Here is a 23,190-nt window from a genome sequence, read left to right as displayed (position 1 = left end):
GGAGGACCAAAATGCAGCAGGTATGTGTATGCTCATCTTGACGTTTAATAAATTCAATATGAACAACAAAAGAACGAACGATCAACAAAACAGTCTGGCAAGGCACAAGGCTAAACACAGAACAATCTCCCACAAATATATGGGACTCTCAATCAAAGGCAAATAGACAACACCTGCCTTCAACTGAGAGTCCCAACCCCAATTAACCAAACATAGAAACAGACTCACTAGACTAAACATAGAATACATGAATATCAGACTGTGCCCAACAAACCCCGGAATACTTAAATCAAATGCCCTTCTAGACAAACACCATCCTGAACCACATAAAACAAATACCCTCTGCCACGTCCTGATCAAACTACAATAACAATTAACCCTTATACTGGCCAGGACGTGACAGTACCCCCCCCCTAAAGGTGGTAACCCCGGAAGCACCTCAAGAATAACAAAACCCCAAACAATAACAAAATTCCCCCTAAACTAAAGGGAGGGAAGGGAGGGTGGCTGCCGTCACCGACGGCACTTGTGCTACACCCCCCCCTCCCCAACCCACCTATGCAGGTGGTGGTTCAGGCTCCGGCCTATTGTCCTCCAGAGTGCCGACCGACCCAATCAGCCTCGGACCGTAGGCAGACTCCCCCTGCTCCGGATCATGGGCAGACCTCCACCTCTCCACCCTGTATGCAGACTCAGCAATTAAACAGTTAATCTCTTTAAGTTCTGAATTGTCAGGCTTACTCAGTTCAAGGTTGCTGCTAGACTCCCTTGGGTTTTGGTCATCGGCAGACTCTGGGCAGATGGGCCACTCTGGCTGATCCTGGCCGCTGGGGCAGTCTGGCAGCTCCGGGCAGTCTGGCCACTCTGGCAGCTCCGGGCAGTCTGGCCACTCTGGCAGCTCCGGGCAGTCTGGCCACTCTGGCAGCTCCGGGCAGTCTGGCCGGCTCTGGCGGCTCCGGGCAGTCTGGCCGGCTCTGGCGGCTCCTGACTGACGGGCGGCTCTGGCGACTCCTGACTGACGGGCGGCTCTGGCGACTCCTGACTGACGGGCGGCTCTGGCGACTCCTGACTGACGGGCGGCTCTGGCGACTCCTGACTGACGGGCGGCTCTGGCGACTCCTGACTGCCGGGCGGCTCGGGCGACTCCTGACTGACGGGCGGCTCTGGCGTCTCCTGACTGACGGGCGGCTCTGGCGACTCCTGACTGACGGGCGGCTCTGGCGACTCCTGACTGACGGCGGCTCTGGCGACTCCTGACTGACGGGCGGCTCTGGCGACTCCTGACTGACGGGCGGCTCTGGCGACTCCTGACTGACGGGCGGCTCTGGCGACTCCTGACTGACGGCGGCTCTGGCGACTCCTGACTGACGGGCGGCTCTGGCGACTCCTGACTGACGGGCGGCTCTGGCGACTCCTGACTGACGGGCGGCTCTGGCGACTCCTGACTGACGGGCGGCTCTGGCGACTCCTGACTGACGGGCGGCTCTGGCGACTCTTGACTGACGGGCAGCTCTGGCGACTCTTGACTGACGGGCAGCTCTGACGACTCTTGACTGACGGGCAGCTCTGGCAACTCTTGACTGACGGGCAGCTCTAGCGACGTCGGACTGGGATGACGCACTTGAAGCCTGGTGCGTGGTGCTGGTACTGGACGTACCAGACTGGGAACACGCACCTCCAGGCTAGTGCGGGGAGCGGGAACAGGACGAGTCGGACTGGGCTGACGCACTTCCGGGTCCGCACGAGAGACAGGAACTGGAAACCCAGGGCTATGGAGGCGCACAGGCGGTCTTGATCTTACCTCCTGCACAACCCGTCCTGACTGGATGGAACTAGTAGCCCTGTACGAGCGGGGTGCTAGTACAGGGTGAACTGGGCTGTGCAGGGGCCTGATGGTTGCCGTGCTTAGAGCGGGAGTAGGGTAGCCTGGTCTGAGGAGGCGTACCGGCGACCAGATGCGCTGCGCAGGCATCCTCCTCCCAGGCTGGATGCCCACTCTAGCACGGCATCTGCGCGGGGCTGGAATGGCGCGCACCGGACTGTGCGTGCGTATGGGTGAGATAGTGCGCACCTCAGCGAAACATGGCGCCCTCCACCTCATACGCTCCTCCATATAACCACGGGTAGCTGGCTTCCGGCTCTTCCTTGGCCTAGCCAAACTACCCGTGTGCCCCCCCAAAACATTTCTTGGGGGTGCCTCTCGTGCTTCTCCCTCAGCGCGTCCAAGGCCTCGTACCTCCGCCTCTCTGCCTTGGCTGCCTCAATTTCCTCCCGTGGGCGACGGTACTCCCCAGCCCGGTGCCAAGGTCCAGCCCCGTCCAGAACTTCTTCCCAGGTCCATTTCTCCCGCCAGTCCAACTCGAAATCCCTCTGCTCCTTCCTCTGCTGCTTGGTCCTTTGGTGGTGGGAGATTCTGTCACGGTTGTCGTTGGAAAAGGAGGACCAAAATGCAGCAGGTATGTGTATGCTCATCTTGACGTTTAATAAATTCAATATGAACAACAAAAGAACGAACGATCAACAAAACAGTCTGGCAAGGCACAAGGCTAAACACAGAACAATCTCTCACAAATGACAAACACACCCTAATATATGGGACTCTCAATCAAAGGCAAATAGACAACACCTGCCTTCAACTGAGAGTCCCAACCCCAATCAACCAAACATAGAAACAGACTCACTAGACTAAACATAGAATACATGAATATCAGACAGTGCCCAAAAAACCCCGGAATACTTAAATCAAATGCCCTTCTAGACAAACACCATCCTGAACCACATAAAACAAATACCCTCTGCCACGTCCTGACCAAACTACAATAACAATTAACCCTTATACTGGCCAGGACATGACAGTTGAGTTGTGTTGGGACTTATTGTGAGATACACTGAAGGCTGCAGATCTGAAACAAAGAGAGACGGAGTCAAACCTTAGTTAAATAATATATATTATACACATGAGGGGGAATTAAATATGTTTTAATACAGTTAGATACCTCCTGACCAGAGAAACTGAGGTTCACTGTAGAGTGTGTCATAGACTGGGTCTCCTCTTCCAGCTGTACACACATATCCTCCTGTGTGACCAGCAGGACTCAGGGTGTAGAAGCTCTCTGTAGTTCCAGTACTACTGTCAGATAGGGTCTCTACAGAGTATGATGAGTCAGATAGAGAGAGTAACCCAGCTCTGTAGGGAACAGTCCTGTACCAGGAGAACCTCCAGCCTGTAGACGTCTTGTCAACTTCACAGCTCAGAGTCACTGAGTCTCCAGGGTTCAGCCACTGAGGAGAGACACTCAGGACAGCCTTGGGTTTACCTGTTAAAAGAAGGAAAGGCAGGTTTCAAACTTTCAATGTAAAAAATATTCTAGACAACCATCATGACTCGTATAAGCTTAAATAGGCTTACCAGACACAGTCAGTTGTACAGCATCACTAGTCTTGGAGAGCTTGTTTCCCTTTACACCCTGACAGGTATATGATCCGCTGTTAGACATGTAGACAGGACTGATTCTGTACTCAGGCTTTGTGTTAAAGGGGATCACTAACTGACTATTCTTATACCATATGTAGTTCCAGCCAGAGTCTCGTCCTCCCTGTATGTCACATCTCATAGTAACAGTCTCTCTAATGAATATCTGGGTACAGTTGGGTTGGAGGGTCAGAACAGCAACAGGTCTCTGCACAGACACAACACAGACAACTAACTGAATAAAAAGTTACACAATTATAAATGTATTTATTTATCAATAGGTCTACTCATGAATACATCTTCGAGTTAGCTACAGTTGTTGGGATACAGTAAGCAGACAAAAAATTATACCCTACTTTCTATCAATGTAAAATAGCATCTTATTTATCATAAAACCGTTTTAGACTCACCAGTGATGTTTATCTGGACTGGGTCACTGTACAGGGTGTAGTAGACTGCGTCTCCTCTCCCAGCTCTGCACCAGTACTGTCCTCCATCAGAGACACTGACCCAGCTGAGTGTGTAGGAGTATCCAGAGGTTGTGGTTACTGGTGTAGAGTCTGGTCTGTGTCTGTACCAGTAAAACGTCCATCCAGAAGACTCTACAGTACAGCTCAGTGTCACACTGTCTCCTGTGAATACTTCCTCTTTGTCTGAAGTCAGTGTAGTCGACGGCTGATAATCTGTTGGTATTGCAATAGGTTTGAGTGGGAAGATCCACTTTACTGACACACACAAACAACAACAACAGCAGCAACAACAACAACAACAACAACAACAGCAGCACCAGCAGCAGCAACAAAGTAACTCACCAGTCACAGTGAGGGTAATAACATTACTATGTTGTGAAGATGTGGGTCTGGATCTTCTCTCTCCCTGACACCAGTAGAGACCCTGGTCAGACTCAGCAGCTCTACTGATGGTGAGGGTGTCTCCTGTTATAGTGTGTCTGACAGACTGGGATACTACATTATCATTCCTGTCTTTGTACCACTGATAGTTCCAGATACTGTCAGACTCTACTGAACACGTCAGAGTAACTGTCTCTCCAGGGAACACAGTGTTTGGATCTACAGTCAGTTCAGCTTTGGGCAGGGCTGTGAGAGAAGAGCATCAAATTAATCAGATTATTTGAACATTATTTGACATACACTGAAACTCAAAAACAAGGACATTTCTAAGTGACCCCAAACTTTTGAATGGTAGTGTACATAATGTGGATACATTTCCAACGGTTTAGCTGTTGGAGAGTTTTGATAAAAGTCAATTCTAGGTGTATGTAATCAGTCTCGAGCTCACCAGTTGATCTGATGAGGGCGGTTCCACTGAGTTGAGAATGCTGGGGCCGATCTCTCCTGGTCCCCAGACACTGGTACTGACCATCCTGGTCAGGGAGAGAGATGGTGATGGTTTTACCATGTGGACTGGAAAGCTTTTGGTTGTTTCTGGACCAGTTGTACGTCCAGTCTGTTTAGTCTGGTATGTCACACTGCAGAGTGACTGTCTCTCCAGAGTAGAGGGGACCCTGAGGAGAGATTCTCACTGTGGCTTTGGGCAGAGCTGTGGAAACACAAACAAAATATATCCAATATACACTGAGTGTACAAAACATGATGAACTTTCCATGACATAGACTGACCAGGTAAATCAGGTAAATCCATCCATGTCACCTGTTAAATCCACTTCAATCAGTGTAGATGAAGGGGAGAAGACAAGTTAAAGAAGGATTCTTAATCCTTCAGACAATTGAGACATGGATTGTTTATGTGTGACATTCAGAGGGTGAATGGGCAAGACAAAAGATTGAAGTGCCTTTGAATGGGGCATGGTAGTAGGTACCAGGTGCATTGGTTTGCGCCAAGAACTTCAACACTCCTGGGATTTTCACACTCAACAGATTCACGTGTGTATCAAGAATGGTCCACCACTCTAAGGACATCCAGCCAACTTGACAATCCTGTGGGAAGCATTGGAATCAACATGGGACAGTATCCCTGTGGAACGCTTTTGACACCTTATAAAGTCCCTGCCCTGATGAATTGAGACTCTTTCGAGGGAAAAAAGTGGACGGTTGCAACTCAATATTAGAAAGGTGTTCTTAATGTTTTGTACACTCAGTGTAAATTATTCTAGTTACCCATGGAGATGTTTACATGATTAGTTAGACTTACCAGAAATTGTCAAATGTACAGCATCACTGGTTTCAGAGCGCTTGATTCCCTTCACACCCTCACAGGTATATGAACTACTGTTAGACGTGTACACAGGACTGATTCTGTACTCTGGCTTTTTGTTAGAGTAGACTAACTTCCTGTTGTTATGCCACTCATACTGCCAGTAAGAGTCTCCTCCCCCCTGTATGTCACATCTCATAGTGATAGAATCTCCTCTGAATATTTGGGACCAGTTAGGTTGGAGGGTCAGAACAGCAACAGGTCTCTCTGCACAGACACAACACAGACAACTAACTGAATAAAAAGTTGCAAGGAAGGTGTTCTTAATGTTTTATTCACTCAGTGTATATTGTGTATTAAAGGAGAAGTTTTCTTTTTTACAACCAGATTTGTTTTATTTATGTAAATGCCATGTTATAGAACGGTCCAGACACCTTTTTTTTGTGATTTCACATGTTTTTGAGAAACTTACAAACATCAAATCACTTCCTCATCCTCCTTGTGGGGACCCCAAAAAACATGAACAAAGTCTCTAAAATCACCCAAATACGTCCTTTTAGAAATGATAAAGCTCTCAATTTAATGATGCAGGTATTTAGATGTTGTATGCATGAAATGGTGTCATACTGAACTTTATCCACAATGTTATATTCCATTTAGCACGACTCGAGACATTTTCCCTATCCAACTGTTCCATTCTCCATGTAGCCTTCTGCTACAGGTAACTGACAAAATAAAGGAAACACCAAAATAAATTCTCTTAATAGGGCGTTGGGGCACCACGAGCCACCAGAACAGCTTCAATGCGCCTTGGCACAAATTCTACAAGTGTCTACAACTTCCTGTGTGGAAGCACCCCATGCTTTCAATATACTTGCTACTGTTATTTTTCACTGTCTTTTTACTGTTGTTTTTTTATTTCCTTACCTGTTAGGGCTAGGGGGCAGTATTGACACGGCTGGATAAAAAAACATACCCGATTTAATCTGGTTACCACTCCTACCCAGTAACTAGAATATGCATATACTTATTACATATGGATAGAAAACACCCTAAATTTTCTAAAACTGTTTGAATGGTGTCTGTGAGTATAACAGAACTCATTTGGCAGGCAAAACCCTGAGACATTTTCTGACAGGAAGTGGATACCTGATGTGTTGTATTACCTTTAAACCTATCCCATTGAAAAACACAGGGGCTGAGGAATATTTTGGCACTTCCTATTGCTTCCACTAGATGTCACCAGCCTTTACAAAGTGTTTTGAGTCTTCTGGAGGGAGATCTGACCGAACAAGAGCCATGGAACGATGATGGCCCATTAGACACCTGGCGCGAGTTCATGTTGGGTACCCTCGTTCCAATACGTTATAAAAGAGTATGCATTCGTCCACCTTGAATATTATTCATGTTCTGGTTAAAAAAGGCCCTAATGATTTATGCTATACAACGTTTGACATGTTTGAACGAACGTAAATATTTTTTTCCCCTCGTTCATGACGAGAAGTCCGGCTGGCTTAGATCATGTGCTAACAAGACGGAGATTTTTGGACATAAATGATGAGCTTTTTTGAACAAAACTACATTCGTTATGGACCTGTGATACCTGGAAGTGACATCTGATGAAGAGAATCAAAGGTAATGGATTATTTACATAGTATTTTCGATTTTAGATCTCCCCAACATGACGTCTAGTCTGTATCGCAACGCGTATTTTTCTGGGCGCAGTGCTCAGATTATTGCAAAGTGTGATTTCCCAGTAAGGTTATTTTTAAATCTGGCAAGTTGATTGCGTTCAAGAGATGTAAATCTATAATTCTTTAAATGACAATATAATATTTTACCAATGTTTTCTAATTTTAATTATTTAATTTGTGGTGTTGAATTGACTGCCGGTTATTGGAGGGAAACGATTTCCTCAACATCAATGCCATAGTAAAACGCTGTTTTTGGATATAAATATGAACTTGATAGAACTAAAAATGCATGCATTGTCTAACATAATGTCCTAGGAGTGTCATCTGATGGAGATTGCAAAAGGTTAGTGCATCATTTTAGCTGGTTTTATGGTTTTGGTGACCCTGTCTTTGAATTGACAAAACATTACACACAACTCTTGTAAATGTACTGTCCTAACATACTCTAAATTTATGCTTTCGCCGTAAAACCTTTTTGAAATCGTAAAACGTGGTTAGATTAAGGAGATGTTTATCTTTCAAAGGGTGTAAAATAGTTGTATGTTTGAAAAATTTGAATTTTGACATTTATTTGGATTCAAATTTGCCGCTCTTGAGATGCACCTGCTGTTGATGGAGTGCACCACGGGTGGGACGCTACCTAGCCCATAGAGGATATCTATTGTTCACCTAATACATATTTTTTACTTAAAATTTGCACTGTTGGTTAGGGCCTGTAAGTAAGCATTTCACTGTAAGGTCTACTACACCTGTTGCATTCGGTGTACATGACAAATACACTTTGATTTGATTTTGCATCCCTAATTTATTGAAGTGTTTCCTTTATTTTGGCAGTTACCTGTAGACTGAACCCTTCTATAACATGCCATTTACATACAAAATCGAGATTTGTTTGTAAAAAATAAAACTTCTAATGAAAGATCTGATTAGCTCTTTCATTCATATCGTTATGACAGCAAAGTCAGATCATGAGATCTTTCATTCCTATCAGTACCTTCATGCTCCATGAGTTTATGGTGAGATGCTGTCAGACTGGTCAGATGTGAAATCATGTGAAAACATGTGGTTTTGGAACACTTCACATGTGATGATATTTTACATGAAGGTTCACATGTGGATTTTCACATGTGATTACGTAACTTTTTTCATACATTTTCACATGACAAAATAAGCACATTTTTACAACTTACAGGAAAGGTTCACTCATTTTGAAAGTTATTTGTTTTTGTGCATCTCTAAATGATGTTCTATTGATTCCCTGGGTCTTTTCATGTTTTTATGTGTATCTGAGTTGCTGGAGTTCAAGCAGACAGAAATACAACTGGTATGACGTATCATACTGGCTCCAATACAGGCTTTAGTCTACCTGCATAAACACAACCATCATAACACAATTACCTATCAGTCAAGTAAAACATGTACATAAACTATGTTTCCTACCTCTTTACAGATCATACATACACAACTGAATCACCTTTTCTCATAACATTAATGAACGTGAGGAAGGAAAAGCAGAGACAAAGATGATGAAACATAAAGAGACGGAGGTTTGATCAAATAAATGAATATCTACCATCATCTTCACCACAGTGTCCACAGTAGATGAGGATACTCAGCACTTCAACAAAGACAAAGAAAGTCATTACAGTACAGAAGTAATACAGAAGTGTATAGTACTATAGTAATATAGTAGTAATATTAACATTAGTGCACTGTGCTCATAGACAAACACACTAATACAACGTCAGTACGTACAGAGCAGCACACAGAGCAATGTGTTGTTCATTCTGTTCCACTGACAAGTGACTTTCTATGAACTACAGTTCTTCTGACAAACCCCTCGTCACGGGTACTCGGGGCAGGAGGAAGGAGTAGAGTCAAATGCAGGAGATATTGTCCAGTAGCTCGAAGTTTATTCACACCCAAACACTAGGTGATCAAAAAGGCACTGGGAGTGCACAATACCCAAAAGGGAAACAGGTAATCCATAAAGGGAAAATCACGCACGGGGAAGCAGCCCGGCGAGAAAATAAATCCTCCAATATAAAAACGATAGAGAAGACACGGCCACAGCGTAAACCCGCTGACAAACAAACAATCCCGCACAACACACAACCCCAAAGGAACAAACGAAATACCCCCCCACTAATGACAGAAATGACAAGAGGTGCGGACCTAGACAGACAAAACACAATGAACACAGAAACACAGATCGGCTGCAGCTAGTAGACCGGCGCCGACGACCGCCGAGCGCCGCCCGGCCGAGGAGGGGCACCATTTTCTGTGGATACTGTGACAGTACCCCTCCCCTGACGCGCGGCTCCCGCAGCGCGCCGACGCCGGCCTCGGGGACGACCCGGAGGGCGAGGCGCCGGCCGGTCCGGACGGAGACGATGGAACTCCTGGAGCATAGTGGGATCCAAAATGTCCTCCACCGGAACCCAGCACCTCTCCTCCGGGCCGTACCCCTCCCAGTCCACGAGGTACTGCAGGCCCCCTACCCGACGTCGGGAGTCCAGGATGGCCCGGACTGTGTACGCCGGGCCCCCCCCCCCCCCCCGATGTCCAGGGGGGGCGGAGGGACCTCCCGCACCTCAGCGTCCTGCAGTGGACCAGCTACCACCGGCCTGAGGAGAGACACATGAAACGAGGGGTTAATGCGGTAATATGAAGGGAGTTGTAACCTATAACACACCTCGTTTATTCTCCTCAGGACTTTGAACGGCCCCACAAATCGCGGACCCAGCTTCCGGCAGGGCAGGCGGAGGGGCAGGCGGAGGGTCGAGAGCCAGACTCTTTCCCCTGGATTGTATACGGGAGCCTCACTGCGGCGGCGGTCAGTGCTCTCCTTTTGTCGCCCGATAGCCCGCTTCAGGCACTCCTGGACAGCCCTCCAGGTCTCCTGAGAGCGCTGTACCCATTCCTCCACCACAGGATCCTCCGTCTGGCTCTGCTGCCAAGGCACCAGGACCGGCTGATAACCTAATACAACTTCAAAAGGGCCATCTCGGCCCATGGCACGAACCTCGACCACTCCCCTGGCCGGTCCTGGCAATATGACCACAGAAACCTGCCCACATCCTGGTTGATGCGTTCTACCTGCCCATTACTCTCGGGGTGGAAACCCGAGGTCAGGCTGACCGAGACCCCAGCCTCTCCATAAACAACCTCCACACTCTGGAGGTGAACTGGGGACCCCGATCAGATACGATGTCCTCGGGCACCCCGTAGTGCCGGAAGACATGGGTGAATAGGGCCTCCGCGGTCTGTAGGGCCGTAGGAAGACCGGGCAACGGGAGCAGACGGCAGGACTTCGAGAACCGATCCACAACAACCAGGATCGTCGTATTCCCCTGGGACGGTGGGAGATCCGTTAGGAAATCCACCGAGAGGTGAGACCAAGGTCGCTGTGGAACGGGGAGGGGCTGTAGTTTCCCTCGAGGCAGGTGCCTAGGAGCCTTGCACTGGGCGCACACCGAACAGGAAGAGACATAGTGTCTTACATCCTCAGCCAAGGTGGGCCACCAGTACTTCCCCTTCAGGCCTCGCACTGTCCGTTCCACCCCAGGATGACCCGAGGAGGGTAACGTGTGGGCCCATCGGATCAGGAGATCGCGAACACCAAGCGGAACGAACCTCAGACCCGCGGGACATTGAGGCGGAATGGGTTCTGACTGAACTGCCCGCTCGATGTCCGCATCCACCTCCCATACTACCGGCGCCACTAGACAGGACGCAGGGAGTATGGGAGCGGGATCGATGGTCCTCTTCTCGGTGTCATAGAGACGCAACAGTGCGTCGGCCTTTCGGTTCCGAGAACCCGGAATGTATGAAAGGGTGAACTGGAACCTAGTAAAGAACATAGCCCACCTGGCTTGACGAGGATTCAGTCTCCTCGCTGCCCAGATGTACTCCAGGTTATGGTGGTCGGTCCAGATGAGAAAAGGGTGACGTGCCCCCTCAAGCCAATGTCTCCACACTGTCAAAGCCTTGATCACGGCAAACAACTCCCTGTCCCCCACATCGTAGTTGCGCTCCGCCGGGCTTAGCTTCCTAGAAAAGAAAGCGCAGGGGCGGAGCTTCAGAGGAGCGCCCGAACGCTGTGACAGAACTGCTCCTACCCCAGCTTCGGACGCGTCCACCTCCACTACGAATGGCAAGGAGGGATCCGGATGCGCCAGCACCGGAGCGTCAGTAAACAGAACCTTCAGATGACGGAAGGCCCTGTCCGCCTCCACCGACCACCGCAGCCGCACCGGACCCCCCTTCAGCAGTGAGGTAATGGGAGCTGCCACCTGACCAAAACCCCGGATAAACCTACGGTAATAATTGGCGAACCCCAAAAACCGTTGCACCTCCTTCACCGTGGTAGGGGTAGGCCAATTACGCACAGCCGTAACGCGGTCACATTCCATCACCACCCCTGTGGTGGAAATGCGATATCCTAGGAAAGAGACGGCTCGTTTGGAGAACTCACATATCTCAGCCTTGACGTATAGGTTATGCTCCAGCAGCCGCCCAAGCACTCTGCACACCAAAGCCACATGCTCGGCGCGGGTGGCGGAGTAGATCAAGATGTCATCGATGTACACCACCACCCCCTGTCGAGCATGTCTCGGAGAACCTCGTCCACAAAGGATTGGAAGACAGCGGGAGCATTTTTTTACCCATACGGCATGACGAGGTACTCATAATGGCCAGATGTGGTACTAAATGCGGTTTTCCACTCGTCTCCCCCTCGGATACGCACCAGATTATACGCACTCCTGAGATCTAGTCTGGTGCAGAAGCGAGCCCCGTGGAATGACTCCACTGCCGTAGCAATGAGAGGTAGTTGGTAACTGAACCCCACTGTGATGGAATTTAGACGTCTATAGTCAATGCACGGGCGCAGGCCTCCCTCCTTCTTCTTCACAAAAAAGAAACTTGAGGAGACGGGTGATTTAGATGGCCGTATGTATCCCTGTCTCAAGGACTCCGCGACGTATGTCTCCATAGCCACCGTCTCCTCCTGAGACAGAGGATACACATGACTCCTAGGAAGAACCGCGTCAGCTTGGAGGTTTATCGCACAATCCCCCTGTCGATGGGGTGGTAATTGAGTCGCCTTCGTTTTACTGAAGGCGATAGCCAAATCGGCATATTTAGAAGGAATGTGCACGGTAGAGACTTGGTCTGGACTTTCCACCGTGGTTGCACCGATGGAAACTCCTACACACCTACCTGAGCACTCCCTCGACCACCCCTTAAGAGCCCTCTGTCTCCACGAAATCTGAGGGTTGTGAGTGGCTAGCCAGGGGAGTCCCAGTACCACCGGAAACGCCAGGGAGTCGATGAGGTATAGGCTGATACGTTCCACATGACCCCCCCACGTTGTCATAACCAGTGGCACAGTAACCTCCCCCACTTGGCCGGACCCTAGCGGTCGACTATCTAGGGCGTGCACAAGGAAGGGGTGGTCCAGCTGAACCAGGGGAATCCCTAACCTATTAGCGACCCCACGGTCCATAAAACTCCCAGCTGCACCTGAATCGACTAGTGCCTTATACTGGGAGTGAGGGAAAAAAAATAAAAATAATAAATAAATAAATACATTTAAAAAAATCGGGAAAACAAACAGAAGTGTACATGTGGTCGACAGGGGGCTCTGGGTGTGTCTGGCGCTGACTCACCTGGGGGGTCGATGTAGTGCTCTGCCTGCCCTCCGGACTCCTGGGGGGCCCTCTCCAGCACCGGTCCGCAGTGTGTCCTCTGTGTCCACAGTGGGTGCAGGAGAGGCCCCCCCCTCCGGTCTTCCTCGGAGCAGCTCCTCCTATCTCCATGGGCAGTGGAGCAGGAGGCCTGGGAGGTGGAATGAACAGACCCCGACTAGAACATCCCCGGGTAGCCAGTAGGTGGTCCAGCCTGATGGATAAATCCACCAGCTGGTCGAGGGTGATGGCGTGGTCCCTACAAGCCAGCTCCCGACGGACATCCTCATTTAGACTGCAGCGATAGTGATCAATCAGGGCCCGCTCATTCCACCCCGATCCCGCGGCGAGAGTCCGGAACTCCAAGGCGAAGTCCTGAGCGCTCCTCGTCCCCTGTCTCAAATGAAACAGTCTCTCACCCGCCGCCTTGCCCTCCGGGGGATGATCTGACCAACTTCTTCTTATGATTGGCTACATGACCTTACACTGGTTCACACCTCTTTGTTGGAGGAAAGGAGGATGGAACGAGAATAGAGATCTGAGATGAGATCAGAGCTTGTGGTTTGAATGTGCAGATGTTAGTTCACTTTTACACCCACCATGTACAGATAGATGCCTCCCCTCAAACCTTTGCTATGGTGACTACTGGTATCCCAGCTAGTCTCAGAATCAGCTGTCACCTCCCTTCACACATACACTATTTCTATAGGAGGAGCATGTGTCAAAACCACAGTCAGCTAGCTGACTCTTCTCAGGGGTTTGGTGGTTGACTTGTTCATTAGTCAGATGGTTCTGAGGGACACTTTTAGTTAGATACTGTCTACGTAGATATGTCTTTGTTATTGTGTTGTTCATAGCTGTGTTTCTATTTCATTGTTTATGTGATGTGTGTCAATTGTTCATTCGTTGTGTGTGTGCATGTGTGCAGTTTTTTGTTGAATTATAGCACATAATATTTTTTACTGACACGGACAAATAATGAATGCAGTTCAGTGAAGTTTTGGTGGGAATTAAAGTATTACATTTGTCCCCCAAAAATTATTGGAATGCATTCATATATACAGTTGAAGTCGGAAGTTTACATACACGTTAGCCAAGTACATTTAAACTCAGGTTTTTCACAATTCCTGACATTTAATCCAAGTAAAAAAATCCCTGTCTTAGGTCAGTTAGGACCACTACTTTATTTAAAAATTTTGAAAAGTCAGAATAATAGTTGAGAGAATTATTTATTTCTTTCATCACATTCCCAGTGGGTCAGAAGTTTACATACACTCAATTAGTATTTGGTAGCACTGCCTTTAAATTGTGTAACTTGGGTGAAACGTTTCAGGTAGCCTTCCACAAGGTTCCCACAATAAGTTGGGTGAATTTTGGCCCATTCCTCCTGACAGAGCTGGTGTAACTGGTTTGTAGGCCTCCTTGCTCGCACATGCCTTTCAGTTCTACCCACAAATTTTCTATAGGATTGAGGTCAGGGCTTTGTGATGGCCACTCCAATACCTTTGTTGTCCTTAAGCCATGTTGCCACAAGTTTGGAAGTATGCTTGGGGTCATTGTCCATTTGGAAGACCCATTTGCGACCAAGCTTTAACTTCCTGACTGAATGTCTTTAGATGTTGCTTCAATATATCCACAAAATTTCCTGCCTCATGATGCCATCTATATTGTGACGTGCACCAGTCCCTCCTGCAGCAAAGCACCCCCACAACATGATGCTGCCACCCCCGTGCTTCACGGTCGGGATGGTGTTCTTCGGCTTGCAAGCCTCCCCCTTTTTCCTTCAAACATAATGATGGTCATTATGGCCAAGCAGTTCTATTTTTGTTCCATCAGACCAGAGAACATTTCTCCAAAAAGTACAATCTTTGTCCCCATGTGCAGTTGCAAACCGTAGTCTGGCTTTCTATGGCGGTTTTGGAGCAGTGGCTTCTTCCTTGCTGAGCGGCCTTTCAGGTTATGTTGATATAGGACTCGTTTTACTGTGGATATAGATATTTTTGTAACTGTTTCCTCCAGCATCTTCACAGGGTCCTTTGCTGTTGTTCTGGGATTGATTTGCACTTTTTCACTAAAATACGATCATCTCTAGGAGGCAGAACGCGTCTCTTTCCTGAGCGATATGACGGCTGCGTGGTCCCGTGGTCCCATGAGGACTACCATTTTTTTTATGAGGTCTTGACTGATTTCCCCATGATGTAAAGCAAAGAGGCACTGAGTTTGAAGGTAGGCCTTGAAATACATTCACAGGTACACCTACAATTGACTCAAATGATGTCAATTAGCCTATCAGAAGCTTCTAAAGCCATGATATCATTTTCTGGAATTTTCCAACCTGTTTAAAAGGCACAGTCAACTTAATGTATGTAAACTTATGACCCACTGGAATTGTGAGACAGTGAAATAATCTGTCTGTAAACAATTGTTGGAAAAATTACTTGTGTCATGCACAAAGTAGATGTCCTAACCGACTTGCCAAAACTATAGTTTGTTATACACGATGGAGACTTAAATATGTTTCAATGCAGTTATTTACCTCTTGACCAGAGAAACTGAGGTTCACTGTAGAGTGTATCATAGACTGGGTCTCCTCTCTCAGCTCTACACACATATCCTCCTGTGGGAGTAGGATCAGCAGGGATCAGAGTGTAGGAGTCTTCACCAGTCACATTGTCAGATAGAGGCTGTAGAGAGTAAGATTTGTCTGATAGGGAGGGTAACCCAGCTCTGTAGGGAACAGTCCTGTACCAGGAGAACCTCCAGCCTGTAGACGTCTTGTCAACTTCAGAGCTCAGAGTCACTGAGTCTCCAGGGTTCAGCCACTGAGGAGAGATACTCAGGACCGGTTGGGGTTTATCTGTGATTAAGCAGAGGATACGTTTAAAACGTTCAATCCAAGAAATTATTCTAGTTGCCCATGGAGATGTTTACATGATTAAATAGACTTACCAGACACATTCAGTTGTACAGCATCACTGGTATTGGAGAGCTTGTTTCCCTTCACACCCTCACAGGTATATGAATCACTGTTAGACCTGTAGACAGGACTGATTCTGTACTCAGGCTTTGTGATAAAGGGGATCACTAACTGACTATTCTTATACCATCTGTAGTTCCAGTCAGAATCTCCTCCTCCCTGTATGTCACATCTCATAGTGACAGTCTCTCTAATGAATATCTGGGTCCAGTTGGGTTGGAGGGTCAGAACAGCCACATGTCTCTCTGCACAGACACAACACAGACAACTAAATGAATAAACAGCTACACAATTTTAAATGTGTGTATTTATCAATAGGTCTACTCATGAATACATCTTCAAGTTAGCTACAGTTGTTGGGATACAGTAAGCAGACAAAATATTATACCCTAAATTACTTTCGATCAATGTAAAACAGCATCCATTTATCATGAAACTGTTTTAATCTCACCGGTAATGTTTATCTGGACTGGGTCACTGTATAGGGTGTAGTAAACTGGGTCTCCTCTCCCAGCTCTGCACCAGTACTGTCCTCCATCAGAGACACTGACCCAGCTGAGTGTGTAGGAGTATCCAGAGGTTGTGGTTACTGGTGTAGAGTCTGGTCTGTGTCTGTACCAGTAAAACGTCCATCCAGAAGACTCTACAGTACAGCTCAGTGTCACACTGTCTCCTGTGAATACGTCCTCCTTGTCTGAAGTCCGTGTAGTCGACGGCTGATAATCTGTTGGTATTGAAATAGGATTGAGTGGTAAGATCCACTTTACTGACACACACAAACAACAAAAACAACAACAACAACAGCAGCACCAGCAGCAGCAACAAAGTAACTCACCAGTCACAGTGAGGGTAATAACATTACTTGGTTGTGAAGATGTGGGTCTGGATCTTCTCTCTCCCTGACACCAGTAGAGACCCTGGTCAGACTCAGTAACTCTACTGATGGTGAGGGTGTCTCCTGTTATAGTGTGTCTGACAGATTGAGGTACTACATTATCATTCCTGTCTTTGTACCACTGATAGTTCCAGATACTGTCAGACTCTACTGAACACGTCAGAGTAACTGTCTCTCCAGGGAACATAGGGTTTGGATCTACAGTCCAGCCAACTTGACACACCTGTGGGAAGCATTGGAAGAAACATGGGACAGCATCCCTGTGGAACGCTTTTGACACCTTGTAGAGTCCATGCCCCGAGGAATTGAGACTCTTTCGAGGGCAAAAAGTGGACGGTTGCAACTCAGTATTAGGAAGGTGTTCTTAATGTTTTGTACACGCAGAGTAAATTATTCTAGTTACTCATGTAGATGTTTAAGTGATTAGTTAGACTTACCAGAAATGGTCAAATGTACAGCATCATTGGTTTCAGAGCGCTTGATTCCCTTTACACCCTGACAGGTATATGAACTACTGTTAGACGTACTGTTGAAGTCAGAAGTTAACATGCACCTTAGCCAAATACATTTAAACTCAGTTTTTCACAATTCCTGACATTTAATCCTGTCTTAGGTCAGTTAGGATCACCACTTTATTTTAAGAATGTGAAATGTCAGAATAATAGTAGAGAGAATGATTTGTTTCAGCTTTTATGTATTTCATCATATTCCCAGTGGGTCAGAAGTTTACATACACTCAATTAGTATTTGGTAGCATTGCCTTTAAATTGTTTAAATTGGGTCAAACGTTTCACCCACAATAAGTTGGGTGAATTTTAGCCCATTCCTCCAGACAGAGCTGGTGTAACTGAGTCAGGTTTGTAGGCCCCCTTGCTCGCACACGCTTGGCTGATTTCTTTAGATTTTCCCATGATGTCAAGCAAAGAGGCACTGAGTTTGAAGGTAGGCCTGGAAATACATCCACAGGTACACCTCCAATTGACTCAAATGATGCCAATTAGCCTATCAGAAGCTTCTAAAGCCATGACATCATTTTCTGGAATTTTCCAAGCTGTTTAAAGCTGTTTACTTCAACTGTACTTGTGGTGGAAACGTGTTGTCTGAATGCAGCTTTATCGAACCTTTGGGAAGAATTAAACTTGGATAAGCATTTCTAGTGTCCGTTGAGTTATTTATTCTGAAAATTAGAACCTAACATGTCACCAAATAATTTATTAAAATGATTGTTTTGCAATGAAGGTCTACAGCAGCCTCAACAGCACTATGTAGGCTAGCACCATGGAGTAGCTGGAGGACAGCTAGCTTCTGTCCTCCTCTGGGAACATTGACATTAATACAAAACTTAGACTTACAAAGTAATTATGACAAAATCCAGAGGATGTCCTCCAAACTACCAGAGCTCTTGCAGCGTGAACTGACATGTTGTCCACCCAATCAAAGGATCAGAAATGAATCTAAATTGTTTACATTTAAGTAAAGTTATTTTGCAGACGCTCTGATCCAGAACAACTTAGAGTAGTGAGTGCATTCATTGTCATATTTGTTCGTACTGGTCTGTACTCTAAGCATATGCTACAGATAGCTAGCTCTGCAGTGCATAAAATGTCAAAATCAAATCAAATGTATTTGTCACATACACATGGTTAGCAGGTGTTAATGCATGTGTAGCGAAATGCTTGTGCTTCTAGTTCCGACCATGCAGTAATATCTAACAAGTAATATAACCTAACAATTTACAACAACTACTTTATACACACATAAGTGTAAAGGAATAATTACGAATATGTACATAAAAATATATAAATGAGTGATGGCCGAACGGCATAGGCAAGATGCAGTAGATGGTATAGGGTACAGTATATACATATGAGATGAGTAATTACATTTACGTCATTTAGCAGACGCTCTTATCCAGAGCGACTTACAAATTGGTGCATTCACCTTATGATATCCAGTGGAACAACCACTTTACAATAGTACATCTATATCTTTTGGGGGGGGAGGGTGGGGGGGTATGTAGGGTATGAAAACATTATATGAAGTGGCATTGTTTAAAGTGGCTAGTGATACATTACATCAAGATGGCAAGATGCAGTAGATTGTATAGAGTACAGTATATACATATGAGATGAGTAATGTAGGGTATGTAAGCATTATATAAAGTGGCTAGTAATACATTTAATTACATCAAGATGGCAAGATGCAGTAGATGGTATTAGCGTACAGTATATGCATATGAGATGAGTAATGTAGGGTAATAAAGTGGCTAGTGATAAATTGATTACATCAATTTTCCCATTATTAAAGTGGCTGGAGTTGAGTCAGTATGTTGGTAACAGCCACTCAATGTTAGTGATGGCTGTTTAACAGTCTGATGGCCTTGAGATAGAAGCTGTTTTTCAGTCTCTCGGTCCTTGCTTTGATGCACCTGTACTGACCTCGCCTTCTGGATGATAGCGGGGTGAACAGGCAGTGGCTCGGGTGGTTGTTGTCCATGATGATCTTTCTGGCCTTCCTGTGACATCGGGTGGTGTAGGTGTCCTGGAGGGCAGGTAGTTTGCACCCGGTGATGCGTTGTGCAGACCTCACTACCCTCTGGAGAGCCTTCCGGTTGAGGGCGGAGCAGCTGCCGTACCAGGTGGTGATACAGCCCGAAAGGATGCTCTCGATTGTGCATCTGTAAAAGTTAGTGAGTGTTTCAGCCTCCTGAGGTTGAAGAGGCGCTGCTGCGCCTTCTTCACCACGCTGTCTGTGTGGGGGACCCAGTGTTGAGGATCAGCGGGGTGGAGATGTTGTTACCTACCTTCCCCACCTGGGGGCGGCCCGTCAGAAAGTCCAGCACGCAGTTGCACAGGGCGGGGTCGAGACCCAGGGTCTCGAGCTTAATGACGAGTTTGGAGGGTACTATGGTGTTAAATGCTGAGCTGTAATCGATGAACAGCATTCTTACATAGGTATTCCTCTTATCCAGATGGGTTAGGGCAGTGTGTAGTGTGATGGCGATTGCGTCGTCTGTGGACCTATTGGGTCGGTAAGCAAACTGAATTGGGTCTAGGGTGTCAGGTAGGGTGGAGGTGATATGGTCCTTGACTAGTCTCTCAAAGCACTTCGTGATGATGGAAGTGAGTGCTACAGGGCGGTAGTCATTGAGCTCAGTTACCTTAGCTTTCTTGGGAACAGAAACAATGGTGGCCCTCTTGAAGCATGTGGGGATAGCAGACTGGGATAAGGATTGATTGAATATGTCTGTAAACAGACCAGCTTTAGTCTGTCTGGGAGCAAGGCATCGTGATCCGCGACGGGGCTGGTTTTTCTTTTGTAGTCAGTGATTGACTGTAGACCCTGCCACATACCTCTTGTGTCTGAGCCGTTGAATTGTGACTCCACTTTGTCTCTGTACTGACGCTTAGCTTGTTTGATTGCCTTGTGGAGGGAATAGCTACACTGTTTGTATTCGGTCATGTTTCCGGTCACCTTGCCCTGATTAAAAGCAGTGGTTTGCGTGTTCGGTTTTGCGCGAATACTGCCATCAATCCACGGTTTCTGGTTTGGGAATGTTTTAATAGACGTTGTGGGTGCGACATCGCCGATGCACTTGTTATTAATAAAGTCGCACTCCGAATCAGCGTATTCTTCAATGTTGTTGATGGCTGCAATGCGGAACATATCCCAGTCCACGTGATCGAAGCAGTCTTGAAGCGTGGAATCCGATTGGTCGGACCAGCGTTGAACAGACCTGAGGCCAGGAGCTTCCTGTTTTAGTTTCTGTCTATAGGCTGGAAGCAACAAAATGGAGTCGTGGTCAGCTTTTCTGAAGGGAGGGCGGGGGAGGGCCTTATATGCGTCGTGGTAGCTAGAATAACAGTGGTCTAGGGTTTTGCCAGCCCTAGTAGCACAATCGATATGCTGATAGAATTTGGGGAGCCTTGTTTTCAGATTAGCCTTGTTAAAATCCCTGGCTACAATAAATGCAGCCTCAGGATATGTGGTTTCCAGTTTACATAGAGTCCAATGAAGTTCTTTCAGGGCCGTCGATGTGTCTGCTTGGGGGGAATATACACGACTGTGATTATGATCGAAGAAAATTCTCTTGGTAGATAATGCGGTCGACATTTGATTGTGAGGAATTCTAAGTCAGGTGAACAAAAGGACTTCCTGTATGTTGTTATGAACACACCACGTCTCGTTAATCATAAGGCATACACCCCCGCCCTTCTTCTTACCAGAGAGATGCTTGTTTCTGTCGACGCGATGCGTGAAGAAACCAGGTGGCTGTACCGACTCAGATAGCATGTCTCGAGTGAGCCATGTTTCCGTGAAACAAAGAACGTTACAGTCTCAGATGTCTCTCTGGAATGCTACCCTTGCACGGATTTCGTCTACCTTGTTGTCAAGAGGCTGGACGTTGGCGAGTAGTATGCTTGGGAGCAGTGCGCGATGTGCCCGTCGACGGAGCCTGACCAGAAGACCGCTCCGTCTGCTCCTTCTACGTCGTCGTTGTTTTGGGTAGCCGGCTGGGATCCGATCCATTGTCCTGGGTGGTAAGCCAAACAGAGGATCCGCTCCGGGGAAGTCGTATTCCTGGTCGTAATGTTGGTGAGTTGACGTTGCTCTTATATCCAATAGTACCTCCCGACTGTACGTAATAAAACCTAAGATTACCTGGGGTAACAAAGTAAGAAATAACACATAAAAAAGCTAAATACTGCATAGTTTCTTAGGAACGCGAAGCGAGGCCGCCATCTTTGTCGGTGCCGGAAGTAGTTGTCAGTAGTTAACTCAAAGAGAGAGAAAGATAATAGTTGAACGGTTTTGAACAAATTAAAAATATAAATGCAACATGTAAAGTGTTGGTCCCATGTTTCATGAGCTGAAATAAAATATCACAGAAATGTCCCATATGCACAAAAAGCTTATTTCTCTTAAATATTGTGCACAAATTTGTTTACATCCCTGTAAGTGAGCATTTCTCTTTTTGGCCAAAATAATCCATCCACCTGACAGGCGTGGCATAACAAGAAGCTAATTAAACAGCATGATTATTACACAGGTGCAACTTGTACTGGCGACAATAAAAGGACACTCTAAAATGTGCAGTTTTGTCACACAACACAATGCAACAGATGTCTCAAGTTTTTAGGGAGCGTGCAATTTCCATGCTGACTGCAGGAATGTTCACCAGAGTTGTTGCCAGATAATTGAATGTTAATTTATTTTCCATAAGCCACCTCCATCTTTTTAGAGAATTTGTCAGTACATTCAACCGGCCTCACAACCGCAGACAATGTAATTGGCGTCATATGGGCAAGTGGTTTGCTGATGCCAACGTTGTGAACAGAGTGCCCCATTGTGGCAGTGGGGTTATTGTATGAGCAGGCATAAGCTATGACAATGGACACAATTGGATTTTATCGACGTCAATTTGAATGCGCGGAGATACCGTGACGAGATCCTGAGGCCAGTTGTGAGGCCCATTTATTTGAAGTTATCTGTGACAGACAGAAACATGTATGAATTCCAAGTCATGTGAAATCCATAGATTAGGGACGAATGAATTGATTTAAATTGACTGATTTCCTCATATGAACTGTAACTCAGTAAAATCTTTTAAATTGTTGCATGTTGCATTTATATTTTTGTTCTTTATATATTTCGTAGTATATATTTTCACTTTCACTTACTTAGCTAGCATCGAATGCAGCTAGCTAGTTTAGCCTACTCAAACACCCTATACAGATAGGGATGATATGTTAGCTAGCTGGCTACGGCTATCCAACACTGGAACTCTTCCAAGTTATGGTAAGCTTTTGGTTTTATTCATTTATTGGCATTAGGGCCCGCCGGTGTAACTGCTAAAGTCCTTGCTGTTGACTGTACACTGTACTGCAAGATTATAGCGGGTTTACTAGCACGTTAGATCTGGTAGCTATGTTGACTATGACGTGACAACAATGTAGGCTGTGTGTAATGGTTAGCGTTCATGATATGAAGGTTTGGGTTTGAAAGGTGTTATCGTCTCGTCACAGACAGCTGATGTGTTTTGCACTTAAGTCCCCAGCCATGGGAAAAGGTGAGAGGAGGAGAGTGCATAGATGGATGCAAGAAGGAATTATATGTACAACAAGCTGTTTGTATGTGGCTACTATGAAAGTGAACTGTGCTTGCATGTGATTCTGTTTCCTATATGGAAGCAAATGGAACGATACAGGGATAAACATATCTGAATGTGTCCAATAGAAACTCTTGTTTGCAACTGTTGGACTAATGATTACACCCTATATCAGCAGG

At 46.4% G+C, this 23,190-nt stretch overlaps 1 protein-coding gene and 1 long non-coding RNA gene across 2 annotated transcripts in view; both read right to left on the bottom strand.

Moving 5' to 3' along the window:
* The window catches only part of LOC106577812 (B-cell receptor CD22), a 44,885-nt gene that overhangs the window by 7,093 nt on the left and 14,602 nt on the right, over positions 1 to 23,190 (bottom strand). The window lies entirely within an intron of this gene.
* Positions 4,356 to 5,810, bottom strand: LOC106577789 (uncharacterized). The gene is made up of 3 exons (XR_001322201.2): positions 5,644 to 5,810; positions 4,772 to 5,032; positions 4,356 to 4,569 (listed from the first exon to the last, which is right to left on the bottom strand). It is a non-coding gene; the product is annotated as an uncharacterized lncRNA (long non-coding RNA).

Source organism: Salmo salar, chromosome ssa18, assembly GCF_905237065.1.
Source record: "Salmo salar chromosome ssa18, Ssal_v3.1, whole genome shotgun sequence".
Lineage (NCBI taxonomy): Eukaryota > Metazoa > Chordata > Actinopteri > Salmoniformes > Salmonidae > Salmo > Salmo salar.
Note: the sequence above shows the minus strand (reverse complement) of the source record. Positions and strands in the feature narration are given on the sequence as shown.